The sequence below is a fragment of the Equus asinus genome, chromosome 21 (genome assembly GCF_041296235.1).
Source record: "Equus asinus isolate D_3611 breed Donkey chromosome 21, EquAss-T2T_v2, whole genome shotgun sequence".
Taxonomy (NCBI): Eukaryota; Metazoa; Chordata; class Mammalia; order Perissodactyla; family Equidae; genus Equus; species Equus asinus.
Genome location: NC_091810.1, coordinates 51,542,330 through 51,555,782, shown reverse-complemented (window position 1 = coordinate 51,555,782; position 13,453 = coordinate 51,542,330). Strand labels below are relative to the sequence as shown.

Below are 13,453 nucleotides of genomic sequence, written 5' to 3'. Positions count from 1 at the left end.
CCAATGAAGCAAGCCAGAAGCCCGGATATTTGAATAAAAAGCTCCTTCCCAATTGCCAGCCAGCGGACTGCTTGATGGCCAGATATGCCAGCTGCAGGGGAAGGGGCTGGTGGATGTCTCCTTCTGGTGAGTAAGGACAGAGGTGGAAGAGCAGAAAAGGCTCAGCTTTCCCCAAAGTGGGCTGGTGAGCAACCCCACATAAAGGCTTCTTTCCATGCGGGCTCTGTTAATCTGGAGCAGCTGGTAGAAGGGCGTGGGGACTGTGGGAACAGCCTTTGGGAGGAGTCCTTTGCAAACACCACGCTTCTTCCCAGCCCTTGAGCAAGGGCAACTCAGTGGCCACCGCTGCCGCCACCCTCCTGGAGTCCCAGAGACACTCAAGTGCCTCGGCAAAGGCCAAGTTATTCATTAATAAATGAGAAAACACCCAGCTATCTAAATGACATTTAAAAAAATGGCCAGCAGACTGGTGAGTGGGGTGCAGCAGTAGCTCTGCAGATGGCACGAGGTTAAGGATGACCCCAGCCTGAGATGCTGTGCAAAGAGCAGGGGCTCAGGAACGATAAGAAGCGTGTGGGGCAGGAGCAGGTGAACAAATAAATAGGCCACATCAGGGGGACAAGGAGGACTCTGGTCTTCCTGCTAAACAGTGATTCAGTTAGGACAGTGAGCATTCATGAGGAGGAAAAGAGCCTTGAGGCGATCCTGGCCTAGGCCACAAGGCAGGACCCTCACTGTCTGGGACGGTGTGGGGGAAGTGCAGACCAGCCTCACGGCCCACCCCAGCCTAAGAGACTCAGAAAACCCTCAGAACTGAGGGGCTCGCAGGACCATTGCCTTCCAGGTCCTCAATTCAACCCACAGGGACCCCAGCAAACTGCCGGCAGGGCAAGGGGAAAGATCTGCCCAAGGTCACAGAGCCTGTCAGTGGTAGCTGCAGGTCTGATCACGGTCCTCCTGATCCCCACCCTGCATTCTTGCCCAGGAGATGAGAGATAATGCATCAAGGGTAGCACTTAGTTTCTAAAAACAGCTCTGATCCCAGTCACCTCTTCCAAGCTCCCTAACCGTTGAGATCTGGCCATGTGTGCTCAGACCGGCCAAGGCCAGCTCAAGTCTAGTCTAGGTCTAGGCCCTGGAGCACGCTCATGGGAGTGCACGCAGGTCCCGAGGTGCATGACAACCACAGGGAATCGAGAGAGGCCTCGCCCACCCCGAGACCCTCAGATCCCACTCACTGCCTAACCACTCCCTGAACACATGCTTCCCAGATCTCCCTGCCTTTCTCCCCCTTCCCAGCCCGTGTTCTCCATTACTCCCCCATCTCCTGGGTCCCCAGCACAACCCAGCCCCCAGCTATTCCCCTCCACCCTTGCCTGCCAGCCAGCCAGTCTGCCACCCCTTCTACTCTGGAGAACGCAGCTGCCTGCTGCCCTTTTCTCCTTTTTCTAACCTGAGATCTCCCCTAAGTTTCTTGCCACCTCATCCATCCACATCATTGGCGTCCTCTTCAAAGACACCAGTCAGATCATACTGCCCTGGCCCTCTGCTCAAAGCTCTCGTGGGCTCCCACACCCCCAGGACAACAGTCATTCTCCTCAAGGTGCAGCCTCCCCAGGCCCCGACACTAGCTCTGCAGCCCGTTCACAGTGGCCCCTGTCCAGAATACTCTGATACCTGACTCTGTCCTAAATCCTGAAATGTCCATTCTGATATCCCCAAAGAAAACCCAATCTCTGGCCAGTCCTAGAGGCCAGCTTAAAGGTAACCTCCTCATGGCAGCCTTCTGCGGTTCCCAGGCAAAGGGTTCTGTTGCTCCTCTGGGTCTGATCCTAGGCCAAGACACAGGCCTGTGGTCATTCCTATTCATATCCAGGCCTTATTAGCCCTTCCCCAAGTTCCTCTCAGTGTGGGGGCACCACCTGGAGCCTCCTCAGGCCTACCCCAGACAACATTCATCACCTCTTTGCCAGATTAACTACTACTCTCTCCACCAACTCCAGAAGAGTCAAACTCTTAGGAATACTGGTGGATGGAGGACAGGAAAGCCACAGCCTTGACTGGGGTCCTCCCTGCAGCCCGCTTGCCTGTTCCTGGAGGTACCCCATATTTCTGACCCCAGCCAGGGTCTCCACACCTAGGCCCCGCCCCTGACCTCACCTTTCCCAGAGCCTGCAGGAGGAAGGGGCTTTTGAGGCAAGACTTCAGGGGGTCTCAAAAACAGCCCTGGCCAAAACAGAGCCTGACTGATCTGTTTCATAATGTTTGAAATCCTTTCCCCAGGAACAAAACTCTGTGTAGGATTGCTATTATTTCTTCCTTAAATGTGTGATAAGACTTCGGTGAAGCCATCTCGGCCTTAAGTTTTCTTTGTGAGGTTTTAGACATAGGGCTATACAGATTTTCTATTTCTTCTTGAGTTGGTCTTATTAATTGGTATCTTTCAAGAAATATCCATTTCACCTAAGTTACTGAATTTACTGGCATAAAGTTGCTTATAATATTCCCTTATTATCCTTTTAATGCCTGCAGGATCTGTGGTGATATCCACTGATGTTAATAATTTCTATCTTTTCTCTTTCTTCATTAGACTAGATTAGAAGTTTATCAATTTGGGGACACATCCAGACTTGGTGTTTTAATGACATGTTTGCTTTTCGGTCTCCCCCTGGAAGAAGCCCCCACAAGCTGAGCACACTTGTCTCTGGATGGGGAGTATCAATCCACATTTGTTGCCTGAATGTAGGACGACCACCAGAAGCTCCATCGGCCACCAGAAATGCAGCAGAGAGAGGCCGAGAAGGAGGCTGCCGCATCTCCTCCTGCTGCCCTTTCCACCTAGGCAAAGGCGAGGGTCCTTCTTCCTCACACCCCCGCCTTCCATCTGTGTGCCGGGTATGTCGTGGGCACAAGGATAAAGGAAACAAGAACCCTGTCCTCGAGGACCTCAAGGCTACTCAAAGGAGCAGACTTAGAAAGTATAACTCGGTGCCACGAGTGGTGAGGAAAGCTTCATTAAATGTTTTGTATACTCGGAGAACTGGCAAAGGACAGGTGTTGTCAGGGAAAGAGGTAACCCTTAAACTAAATTCTGAATGTCCCATAGGGGGTTACCAAGTGACTAAATGCAGAACATTTCTGGGAATGATAACTGCTTGGCAAAGACACGAGAGCAGAGCAAGGACACTATCAATACCTGCAGGGCAGACCCCCGTGGCTGGCCCAGCTGGGACTGACGGAGGTCAGGAGTAGAGGGACTGACAGGGCCTTCCTCCAGAGCTATGGGCAGGCTGAGCCCAGGATGAGGGCAGACACTCTGGCAGCCTGGAAGGTGAGTTGTGGGAAGAGGCAGGAGACCCAAAGCCAGGTGAGATGCTTCACTCCCAGCCTGGACCTGTCCCAGCCTGCAGCTGTTTGTGCATATGTGTCGGGGAGGGTGGTTAAGATTAAATGAGGAACTGGCATCAGGGGCAGCTGTGCTGAAGCAGGAGCACTTGCACTGAGGGGACAAGAAGCAAGCCCCTCCCTCATCCTAAAAGGAGCTGCTGCCTGGGGCTCTCTCTTCCAAGAGACTGAAGGAGGCAGGCGAGGGCGGACAGAGAGACATTCCACTTCAGATCTAGGTTCCTCCCACCATCAGACCATTACTGAAGCAGCTGGAGACCCAAGAGGAACTCACAGGTGCAGAAACACTTTCCAACACCCAGCAAACATGGCTCGTTAGCTGAGTATGCCTGGTGTATTGTCTATGGAAACAGCCCTTCTGTTCAACAACCCCAAACCCTAGCCCCCTAAGAAGAGGTGAAACTGGCCCCACTGTGAGCCTTTCCAGTTTTGATTTGGGCCCAAGGTGGGGAAAAGTCAGAAAGATGGGCACGTATACCCAGGGGGCAGGGGGAGCAGGAAGGGACTGACAACGCTGAGGGCAAACCTGGCAGGTTTCACAATTTCACCCTGCTGCCCATCCTCAGAGCCAGGGCAGCACCATGCTGGGGCACAGGGACTTCCTGTCAGGTACAGCTTTGGTGGGAGCTGTGCTCCAAGGGCACTTGGGGATAGGGCAGTCACCCAGAGTCTGACTCACCCTGAAGTTGAGGTGATAAGCCCTCGGCTGAAGGCCACCATGTCTGGGCGCAGAAACTGCACAGCTCTCTACTGCCCAGAGACTGGGGAAGAGGGAGGAGAGGGGAGGGGAGCGTCTGACTCTCCTGAGCAGGTAGTGATTCCGGTGGGCTGCAGGGCCCCTGGCACTCAGTTTGCTGCTAAGCCCACCTGGCCCATGTGTCCACACTGTCTGCCGAGCAGGCAGTGAGTTCCTTGAGGACAGAAGCTTACCCATCTGTACCCACGGGCCTGGCATGGTCTTCAGCAGGTACAGCACAGTGGTAAACCTTGCAGGCTCTGGACAGGAACACAACTGGCAACCCTGGCTTCATTTCACCCTGAGGTGTGACCCTGGGCACGTTATCTGACCTGTCTGGCCTGGGTTTCCTCATCTATGAAAACGAGGACTGTCATGCTGGCATCACGGCACTATTATAAGGATGAAATGACCAGGTAGGAAGGAGAAAAGCCTGCAGCTTGGGTGGACAAGGCAGTAGACCTTGAAGGGCAGGGAGACTTGGGCCAGGGCAGGAGGGAAGGGCTGCAGGCCCAGACTGCTTGCCTCTGTGCAGGTCATGGAAGTGTTCACCTTCACCGTTCTCACCTGCTGTTCTCTACGCTCCCAAGCGCAGACAAGCAGTGTTAAAACCTCCGCTTCACAAAGACGTCAGAAGATGTGTCAGAGAATCTGTGCAGAGGAGACAGATCTTCTGACTCCCCATTCGGTGCTTCAGTAAGAAGCAAGCGCAGAGGGTTTGGCAGGGGAGGGTGGAGACTAACATCCAAGAGGCTGGGGTGAGCTGAGAGTCCTGCTGTCCTGAGGGTGCGGGCATTCCCCAAAGGCTTGTGAACAAAAAACAAAGTGCTGGGAGAACAGTAAGGAAGCTGGAGATAAGGACTAAAGATAAGAGCTGAACTAGGTCAGTGGCAGTGGGACAGAACAAGGGGGTGCCTGAAAGCGGTGGGGGATAGGGAGGAGTCAAGAAGAATGAGGTTCTGACCATGACTCAGGAAGAATAAAGGCGCCATTGACAAAAAAGCTGGTGGCGCTTAGGGCACAAAGAGAAAGGGTGTGGTGGCTTTCAGGCAGACTAGCGTTGAGGCCTGATGTCTGAAGTCTGACGAAGGCCACTGCAGATCAAGGCTCTCAGTCCACTGCCTGTCAAGGTGGCCTCAGCAGCGGAAGCCCACTCCTCAGCAGAGGCGGGGTTGGCCCCACCATCAACACCCCATTCTCAAGGCCCAGGAAACAGCACGACAGGCCCATCACTCGGCCTTGCCCCAGATGACTGCTGACGTCCTGTATGAGGCAGAGCAGTGTGGGGACCTGGCCCCAGACCTAGTCTGGCCCTCTGCTTACCACAAGCGCAACTGGGAAAACAGCTGTACTCAAAGGAGATGGCAGATAAGCCCTCCAGCAGATTTTTCTTTATTAGTCAACAAATATTGACTGGCTCCCTTATACTAGGTGCTCCACACTGGGTGCTGAGGAGAAAAAAGAACAGGTCGGCAACTAACGTTCACGGGCCAGGGTGGGGACTCTTGCCTGGATCCATGGACTGGATTCCAGAGATCAATGACCAGACACACACACAGGCCAGGTGTGAAAAGGTGCAGATGTCTGGAGTAAGAATCCATAGCTCTTCAGGTGTCAAGGGGGCAGTGACCCAGAGGAGGAAAGCGAAAGTGTCCGCAGCATGGGGGTTGGGGGAGAGTTCTTTGGGTGGCACATGAGGTGTGTGAGGAGGCTCTCCAAAGGAAGCACCACCTGTCCTGCAACTTAAAGACTGAGTGGGAGCAGGGGCACGGGGGAAGGGAAACAGAGGGCACAACCAGCACTGTGAGAGTGCAGAGGCTTGAAAGAGCCCCTCCCACCACCCCCACTGCCAGCAGGAAAGCCCAGGGAAGGTCATGCCGAGGTCAGAGCAAAGACCAGTCCCCACCTTTCCTTCACTCACAGCCAGCCTGGACCAGTTCCTCTGGGCAGCCAGGCAAGGCTGTAAACTCCCACCTGGCCCCTCCCTGTAGGAGAGGACGGTGGAAGCCTGGGGCAGCAGCACTGGACAGGCAGGCGGCAGGTAAATCCCAGCAGCTCTGCTGCTCACCTTGTGGTGGGACTGCAGGCAAACTGCAGGACCTCTCTGAGGCTGTTTCCTCCCCTGTCAAAGTGGGGCTGGAGCTACCTCAGCAGGGGTGTTTGAGGATGAAACAACGGAACCTGGGTCCACCATCTGGTGCAGGACCCCACACACCTACTGTGGGAAACAGCCTACTAGCATCCTGAGGTGTTCCCAGTCCTGCTGTCCTTGGCAACGGGCCTGACTCAAACCCTGGCTCTTGCTGCATCTTCCTGGGGAACCAGATGTTCCCTCTGTTCTCACCTCCCATCCCTTGCCCTGAGCCCCCCACACCAAAAACCCCAAGAAAGTAGAAAGCCAGTTGAGTTTCGGGAACCACAAAAGAATTAACAGGTGCGCAGGGCCCCCGGCCCAGATCCAGGCTGGGAAATGGAGGGCCCATTAGTATTAGACCAACCAACAGGGAAACTCAGCTACATCTGACAGGGATTTTTTAGTTTTGCTGAGGAAGATTCTCTGTGAGCTAACATTTACTGCCAATCCTCTTCTTTTTGTATGTGAGCCACCAAGACAGCACGGCCATTGACAGACGAGTAGTATAGGTCTGTGCCCAGGGAACTGAACCCAGGCTGCCGAAGCCAAGCACACTGAACTTAACCACTAGACCACCGGGGCTGGCCCTACATCTGACAGTTTTTAAATGTAGTAACTGAGAAGAAAATGCATTATCTTTTCCTGATAGTGGTATTTTTAAAGATTTTATTTTTCCTTTTTCTCCCAAAGCCCCCCAGTACATAGTTGTGTATTTCTAATTGTGGGTCCTTCTAGTTGTGGCATGTGGGACGCTGCTTCAGCGTGGCTTGACGAGTGGTGCCGTGTCTGTGCCCAGGATTTAAACTTACGAAACCCTGGGCCGCCAAAGCAGAGTGTGTGAACTTAACCACTCAGCCACGGAGCTGGCCCCCTGACAGTGCTTTCTTATATTTTTGCCAAGTTTCGTGGATGACAAATTTAATTTTAAAAATGAGGCTCAAGGGCGTGACCTGGGCGCGTTGGGCTGGCGGGTGCCGCAGCCGGAAGGGTCTGCGCTGGCGACCGGGACTGTATCAGGAACCTTGGAAGCACTGCCAACATGTCTGACGTTCAAGAAGCCACCAACCAGCTCCTTGATGTAAACCTTCATGAGAACCAGGAGTCTATACAAGTGATGGAAAGTGGCCCCAGAAGTGAGTCCGAGCAATTCCAAGTCACTATTGGAGCCACTGTACCTACTGGCTTTGAGCAAACAGCTGCAGATGAAGTGAGAGAGAAATTGGGGTCATCATGCCAAATCAGCAGAGACCGGGACAAGATATATTTTGACATTTCAGTGGAAAGTCTGGCTCAGGTTCATTGTCTGAGATCAGTTGATAACTTATTTGTGGTTGTTCAGGAGTTTAAAGATTACCAGTTCAAAGAAACAAAGGAAGAAGTTTTAAAGGATTTTGAAGAAGTGGCTGGGAAGCTCCCATGGTCAGACCCTTTAAAAGTATGGAAAATTAACACGAGTTTCAAGAAAAAAAAAAACAAAGCGCAAAAAGATAAATCAGAATTCAGGTAAAGAGAAGACTGATGATGGACGAGGAGACAAGACTGATGAGAGAGATGTTAAAAAAGCGTTCACTAGCAATCCCTTAGATTCACATATCTTAGACTATTATGAAAATCCAGCCATCAAAGAAGAGGTATCAACATTAGTAGGTGACGATTTGGCATCTTGCAAAGATGAGACTGATGAAAGCTCAAAAGAAGAAACTAATCCTGAAGTGCTGAAGTTTAGAGTCACGTGCAACAGGGCAGGAGAGAAGCATTGCTTTTCCTCAAATGAAGCCGCGAGAGATTTTGGGGGTGCCGTTCAAGAGTACTTTAAGTGGAAGGCTGACATGACCAACTTTGATGTGGAGGTTCTTTTGAATATCCATGATCATGAAATTGTTGTGGGCATTGCATTGACAGAAGAGAGTCTCCACCGAAGAAATATCACACATTTTGGACCCACCACTCTTAGATCTACTGTTGCCTATGGCATGCTCCGGCTCTGTGCTCCTCAACCTACTGATATAATAGTTGATCCGATGTGTGGAACCGGGGCAATACCAATAGAGGGGGCTACTGAATGGTCTAACTGTTATCATATTGCTGGTGATAATAATCAGTTGGCTGTGAATAGAGCTGCAAATAACATCTCATCTTTATTGTCCAAGAACCAAATTAAAGAAGGCAGACCCTCCTGGGGCTTGCCCATAGATGCTGTCCGGTGGGATATCTGCAATCTGCCATTGAGAACTGGCTCTGTGGACATTATTGTAACAGACATGCCATTTGGAAAAAGGATGGGCTCCAAGAAGAGAAACTGGAACCTTTATCCTGCTTGCCTACGAGAGATGAGCCGTGTTTGTAGACCAGGGACAGGCCGAGCTGTCCTACTCACTCAGGACAAGAAATGCTTTACCAAGGCATTATCCGGAATGGGACATGTATGGCGGAAGGTGCATACTGTCTGGGTGAACATAGGGGGTCTTCATGCCACAGTTTATCTCTGAAATGTACGCCTCAAGCTTTTGTTCATCCTTCAGAGCAAGATGGAGAAAGAACTCCTTGGTAATGTAAAGAATGAAGATGATTAATAGCATTTGTGCTTCCCCACACTGGAAATGTCAGCAGGAAGAACTTGCTTTGAGAGAAAAATAGTACTAACAGAAGTGCAGTTTGCACTGTTTAAAAAAAAAAAAAAAAAATGAGGCTCAAATTAAGAATGACATGTCTGATTCCCTCAGGGATGAGTGACACTAGGTGTCAGGCTGGAAGAGGCACCCCATCTGTGAGCCTACAGAAGCCTAAACTCTGCACCCACCACAAAACTCCATGGGAGCTCAAAGATGCTTGGTGGGTTTCAGCACTTTCTCTGGTGCAGGTCGAAGGTGACGCCCATTTTTCGCAGAAGGGTGTTCTTCCGAGGCAGGCCCTCTGATAACCATCCCAGACAGTGGATTTTACCTGGACTTGCCTACATGAGATTTTGTCTGTCATCTGCCTTCCCTCCTAGTCTGGAAGATCCGAGTGGCCTGTCCATCACTGTTTCCCAGCAGCTGGACCAACGGCAAATGCATGAATGAACAACCCAGGGGAGGCAGGAGAGCTTACGGAGGAGGTTCTCCTCCCCGATGTGCTGGAGCCTTCCATCAGTGCCCGTGCATCAGGTATGGCTAGGCTTGCCTCACAGGTGCAGGCACTGAGGCTCAGCGACACGTAACTCAGGTCTGTGCGTGTCAGACTCCACACTCTTTCCATCAGTTTGGGGACATGAACAACTGGTAGCCCAGTTCCTTGCTGCCACACACACAGTTCTTTCTACCACACATACCTGCTTGTTCACCCCTTAGTTGTCTGTTCTGTCCTCCCCTTCCACAATTACCTGTGCCTCTGCTGCTTTCCTGTAAAATGAAGGCAAAAAGCCCAACTGTGCCCACTTCTTCGGAGGGTGGTAAGAATCAAATTTAACTAGGTTCCATAAAATTAGAAGACTTCCCAGTAGAAGGTGAGCTCTGGGGAGGGCTGGACCCATCTCTGTCCTCCTGTATTTCCTACAATAATAGCAGTCATAACAGTATGTCAGGCAATTGATTATTCAATTAATTGAATATAATCAATATTATTTAATCATCATAAAAATCTAGTAAGGTCAGCACTGCTTTCTCCTTTTACGGGTGAGAAAAATGGAGGCCCAGTGCCATTAAGTAACCTCCAGAGTTGCAGAGCTTGGGGTTGCAAGGACCCAAAGAGCAGGGTGGGCTTCAAGCCTAGGCTGCTTCCCTGCAGAACCCAGCCCTCGGCTCTAGCCATCCTCCCACCCCAACCTGGAGCACACAGGTAGTCTCACTAGTGTTTAACAGCACCTTAGCATCACATCACAGAGCTGACATCTCTTCCTGGTATCACTTCAGAGAAACGACCAAACCATCAGGAGTCCCAGATATGGCCATTTCTGGGCCAGGAACTCCCATCCCGGAAAAGCATCACAAAGAGACAAAAGAGCGAAGTGTATAGAGGTGTTTCTAGCTGTGTTTCTCACAATCGAGAGAACTGGAACTACGAGGTGAATCCAACCTGACAGACACAGTGAGGCCAGCTGCTCATGAGACTGGCCAGAGTAGTCACTAAAATAGCACCCTGACAGGCAGCACCGTGAAACACAGGACGGCGAGGGACACGGAGCCCACACACATAACCATGAGCGAGACAATGGCAACACTACATATACAATGGCCAAAGACTTCACAGGCTCACATAACATGACTGTGGGTAGTATTTTTTCCATTTCCTTTAATTCTCTTGTCAACATGATTGAAAAACAAAATGACTTAAAAACAAAAGTAGCTAGAGGAACCCAGCTGCCTGTGGCTCACTGTCTTGACTATATTCACACCCTAAACAGGCTCACTTGACGTTCACCTGGCTCAATGGGAAAGCAGGAGACAATGGCTGGCCCTCCGGCCCAACACAACCCAGTCAATGTTCAATGACCTTTCTCAAGCTTAACAAAACAAAGAACAAAACCCAGCATTGCTGGGAGGAGACGAGGACAGACTGGGGCCTGCACACGCCAGTGTCCCTCTACAGCCCAGGACTGGGCACAGCAGCCAAACCAGCAGCCATACTGCAGGTCGAGGGCCCTCCAATCAGGCCGAACATCTCCCCCATTCAGGGCAAAAATTTCAGTTACGAAATTAACTGATGGTGAACGATGAGGTTACGTCCCCACTCTCTCACCCAGCCTCACCATTTCCCTTTTTTTGAAGGGGGAAAACGCTTCCTCTGCCACAAAGCAGAACTCACAACCACCAGGACTTCCTCACCAGGGTAAGCTCACAGCTGGAGCAAGAACAGGCGAACTGCAAAGGTAAATGATAATGTCCATGAAGCCTGGAAGCCCCCTGCCCTGGTATGAGACAGCCTCGTGTGGCACTGGAGGGCTGGCCCAGAACCCCCTTCCCATCGCCTCGCAGTGGACAGCCAGAGTCAGCAGGCAGGGAACTGAGACCCAGCTGGTCAGTTTTGGGGAATGGAATAGCCATGCAGAACCTCTGGTCCTGAGGACACACAGCGGGTGTCTGACTCTCTCCAGATCCACCAGGCTGAAGAGCAAACAGGCTTCCCCTTTGCATATGAACTGCAGCTCGTTCACCTTAGAGGGGAGAGGGAGAAGGGAGCCTATCTACTGTGTGTTCACCATCCTTGGATCTGATGCAAATAGCAAGCAAGGGCCTGAAAAACCCAGTGAGTGGCCCTGACAATGATACCCTTCCACCTCCCACACACACCCTAGGCACTTGTGCCTGTTCACACCAATGCTGGGTCCCCCCAGAACAGTTCCTTCATAGCCGCCAACAGGACCACATCAGGGCTCCTGTAATCCACATCATGCCACTGGCTTATTCAAAATTTGCCACCAACTAAAATGTGCAGCTCTTTTCCATGTAGACAGGTGTTAAAGCACCCCTAGTCCATGTCTGAACAACCGATTTTGGAAACTTAATTGTCTTAACAGACACACAGTGAAGATCATCTTGGTGGTTTGGCTGCAGCCTGCAGACTTTTAAATAAGCCCCTGGACTCCTCCCAGCTTTTCCCTGAGGAATATCTCAGCCCAGCCAAGTCCCGAATCCATGTGCCTATCCAGTTGCTTCATGTCTTCATTTGAATATTTACAGAGTGTCTCTGAGTCTTGTCAACTGGCAGACAAAAAGGTGACTAAGACATGATTGCTGCCCTCAGGGAGCTCAGGCACAGGTGAAAGGGGAAGCAGACAGGTGAATGGATAGTCACCATACAGCGTGTCCAAAGTGAGCACCGTGACTTCCTAGGGGCTGGGAGAATGCTGAGTGACTAACAGCTGAGAAGAGGAAACCCAAGCTCACCTGCGGGGAGAGCACCTGTCTGGGAAGGAAGCGGAAACACTCCCACAGAGCGGGCAGGGCAGGGGCACAGGGGTGCTGCAGCAACAGGAAGGAGGGGTGTACTGAGCCAAGCCCTGTGTCGGCGGAGAGGACGGAGACATCCAAGGCACACTGGGGCGGGGGAAGGAGGAGCAGCAGGGGAACGCCTGCCCGATGGGCTACAGACTTTCTCCCACAAGCACTGAGAAGCCAGAAGAAGTTGGAGGACAGGCAGAGAAGCGGCAAACAGCATGATTGGAGTGTCATTTATAAAAAGTATTCAGAACGGGCCAGAAAGGAAAGGCAAGGGTCACTGGTTAAGGCTACCAAACAAACAAGCTGGATAAAGGTCAAGAGAGACACCTTCTTTCCCCAAGTATGGCAGATGGCAGCTGCCTGAGTCTGTCTGGAAGGACAGCCCCTTCCAGCTGCACGGTGCCATGTAGTGCTTGCAACGCTGCCCACATTCCACTCCCGTGCTCACAGGGCCTCTGGCCCCCACAAATACCCTGGGTTAGGTATTATCATCCCAACCAAACGATGAGGGTCAGAACAACTAAGGGACTTCATGGCTCACAGCTAATAAAAGATGGGTCAGCATTTAAACGGAGGTTTTCTGATTACATTATGCTTCTAAAACTCTTTCAAATAAACAGCCCCAAGGCTTGGGTGTGCTTTCTGCACAACAGCCAGAGAAGTGCGACCACGTCCATTCTTACCAAATGAGAGAAGTTACGAAAACCACAAACTGTTAGGGCTGCAAAGGCCTCAGATACTGTCCAGTTCAGGATGAACTATATATCCAGTGGCCTGGGGAACACGTTATAAATAGAATATACCAAATCAGAATCTTCCAGGCTTACCCTGGAAATCTAAATGTTCCAAGAGCCTGCCCACTCCTGGGTCATGATTCTACCACATGGCTCAACTGAGGGGCCTGAATCAGACCACATCCCTCCTCTTAGACAGGCTGACCCAGGGGGAGAAGTGACTTGTATGAGGCCACACCAAGCTGCCTGAGGGCCTACTGTGGTCACCAGGGTGGGCTGTGGACACAGAGCAGGCAGGATGAGAAGAAACACAGAGAAATCACTCACACAACGTAAACGTCCTGGGAGCCACAAGAGATCCAGGTAAAGTGTGCAGTGTGGGAAGGGACAGAGCTAGGGCTGGACCTCAGGTCTCTTGACGCCAAGTTGACTGGTCTGTCTACTTTATCATGGTGCCTACTGCCATAGAGGAAGGTGACTGGAACCTGAGTTCTGAAGTCATTCTACGGGCCGCCCAGTGCCTGGG

The 13,453-nt window shown here is 51.5% G+C and overlaps 1 protein-coding gene and 1 pseudogene across 4 annotated transcripts in view; one reads left to right on the top strand and one right to left on the bottom strand.

Annotated features, from left to right (window-relative positions):
* Positions 1–13,453, bottom strand: part of CCDC12 (coiled-coil domain containing 12) — a 58,510-nt gene that overhangs the window by 23,730 nt on the left and 21,327 nt on the right. The gene's annotated exons all lie outside the window — the stretch shown is intronic.
* On the top strand, positions 7,230–8,853 carry LOC106823244 (tRNA (guanine(6)-N(2))-methyltransferase THUMP3 pseudogene; annotated as a pseudogene).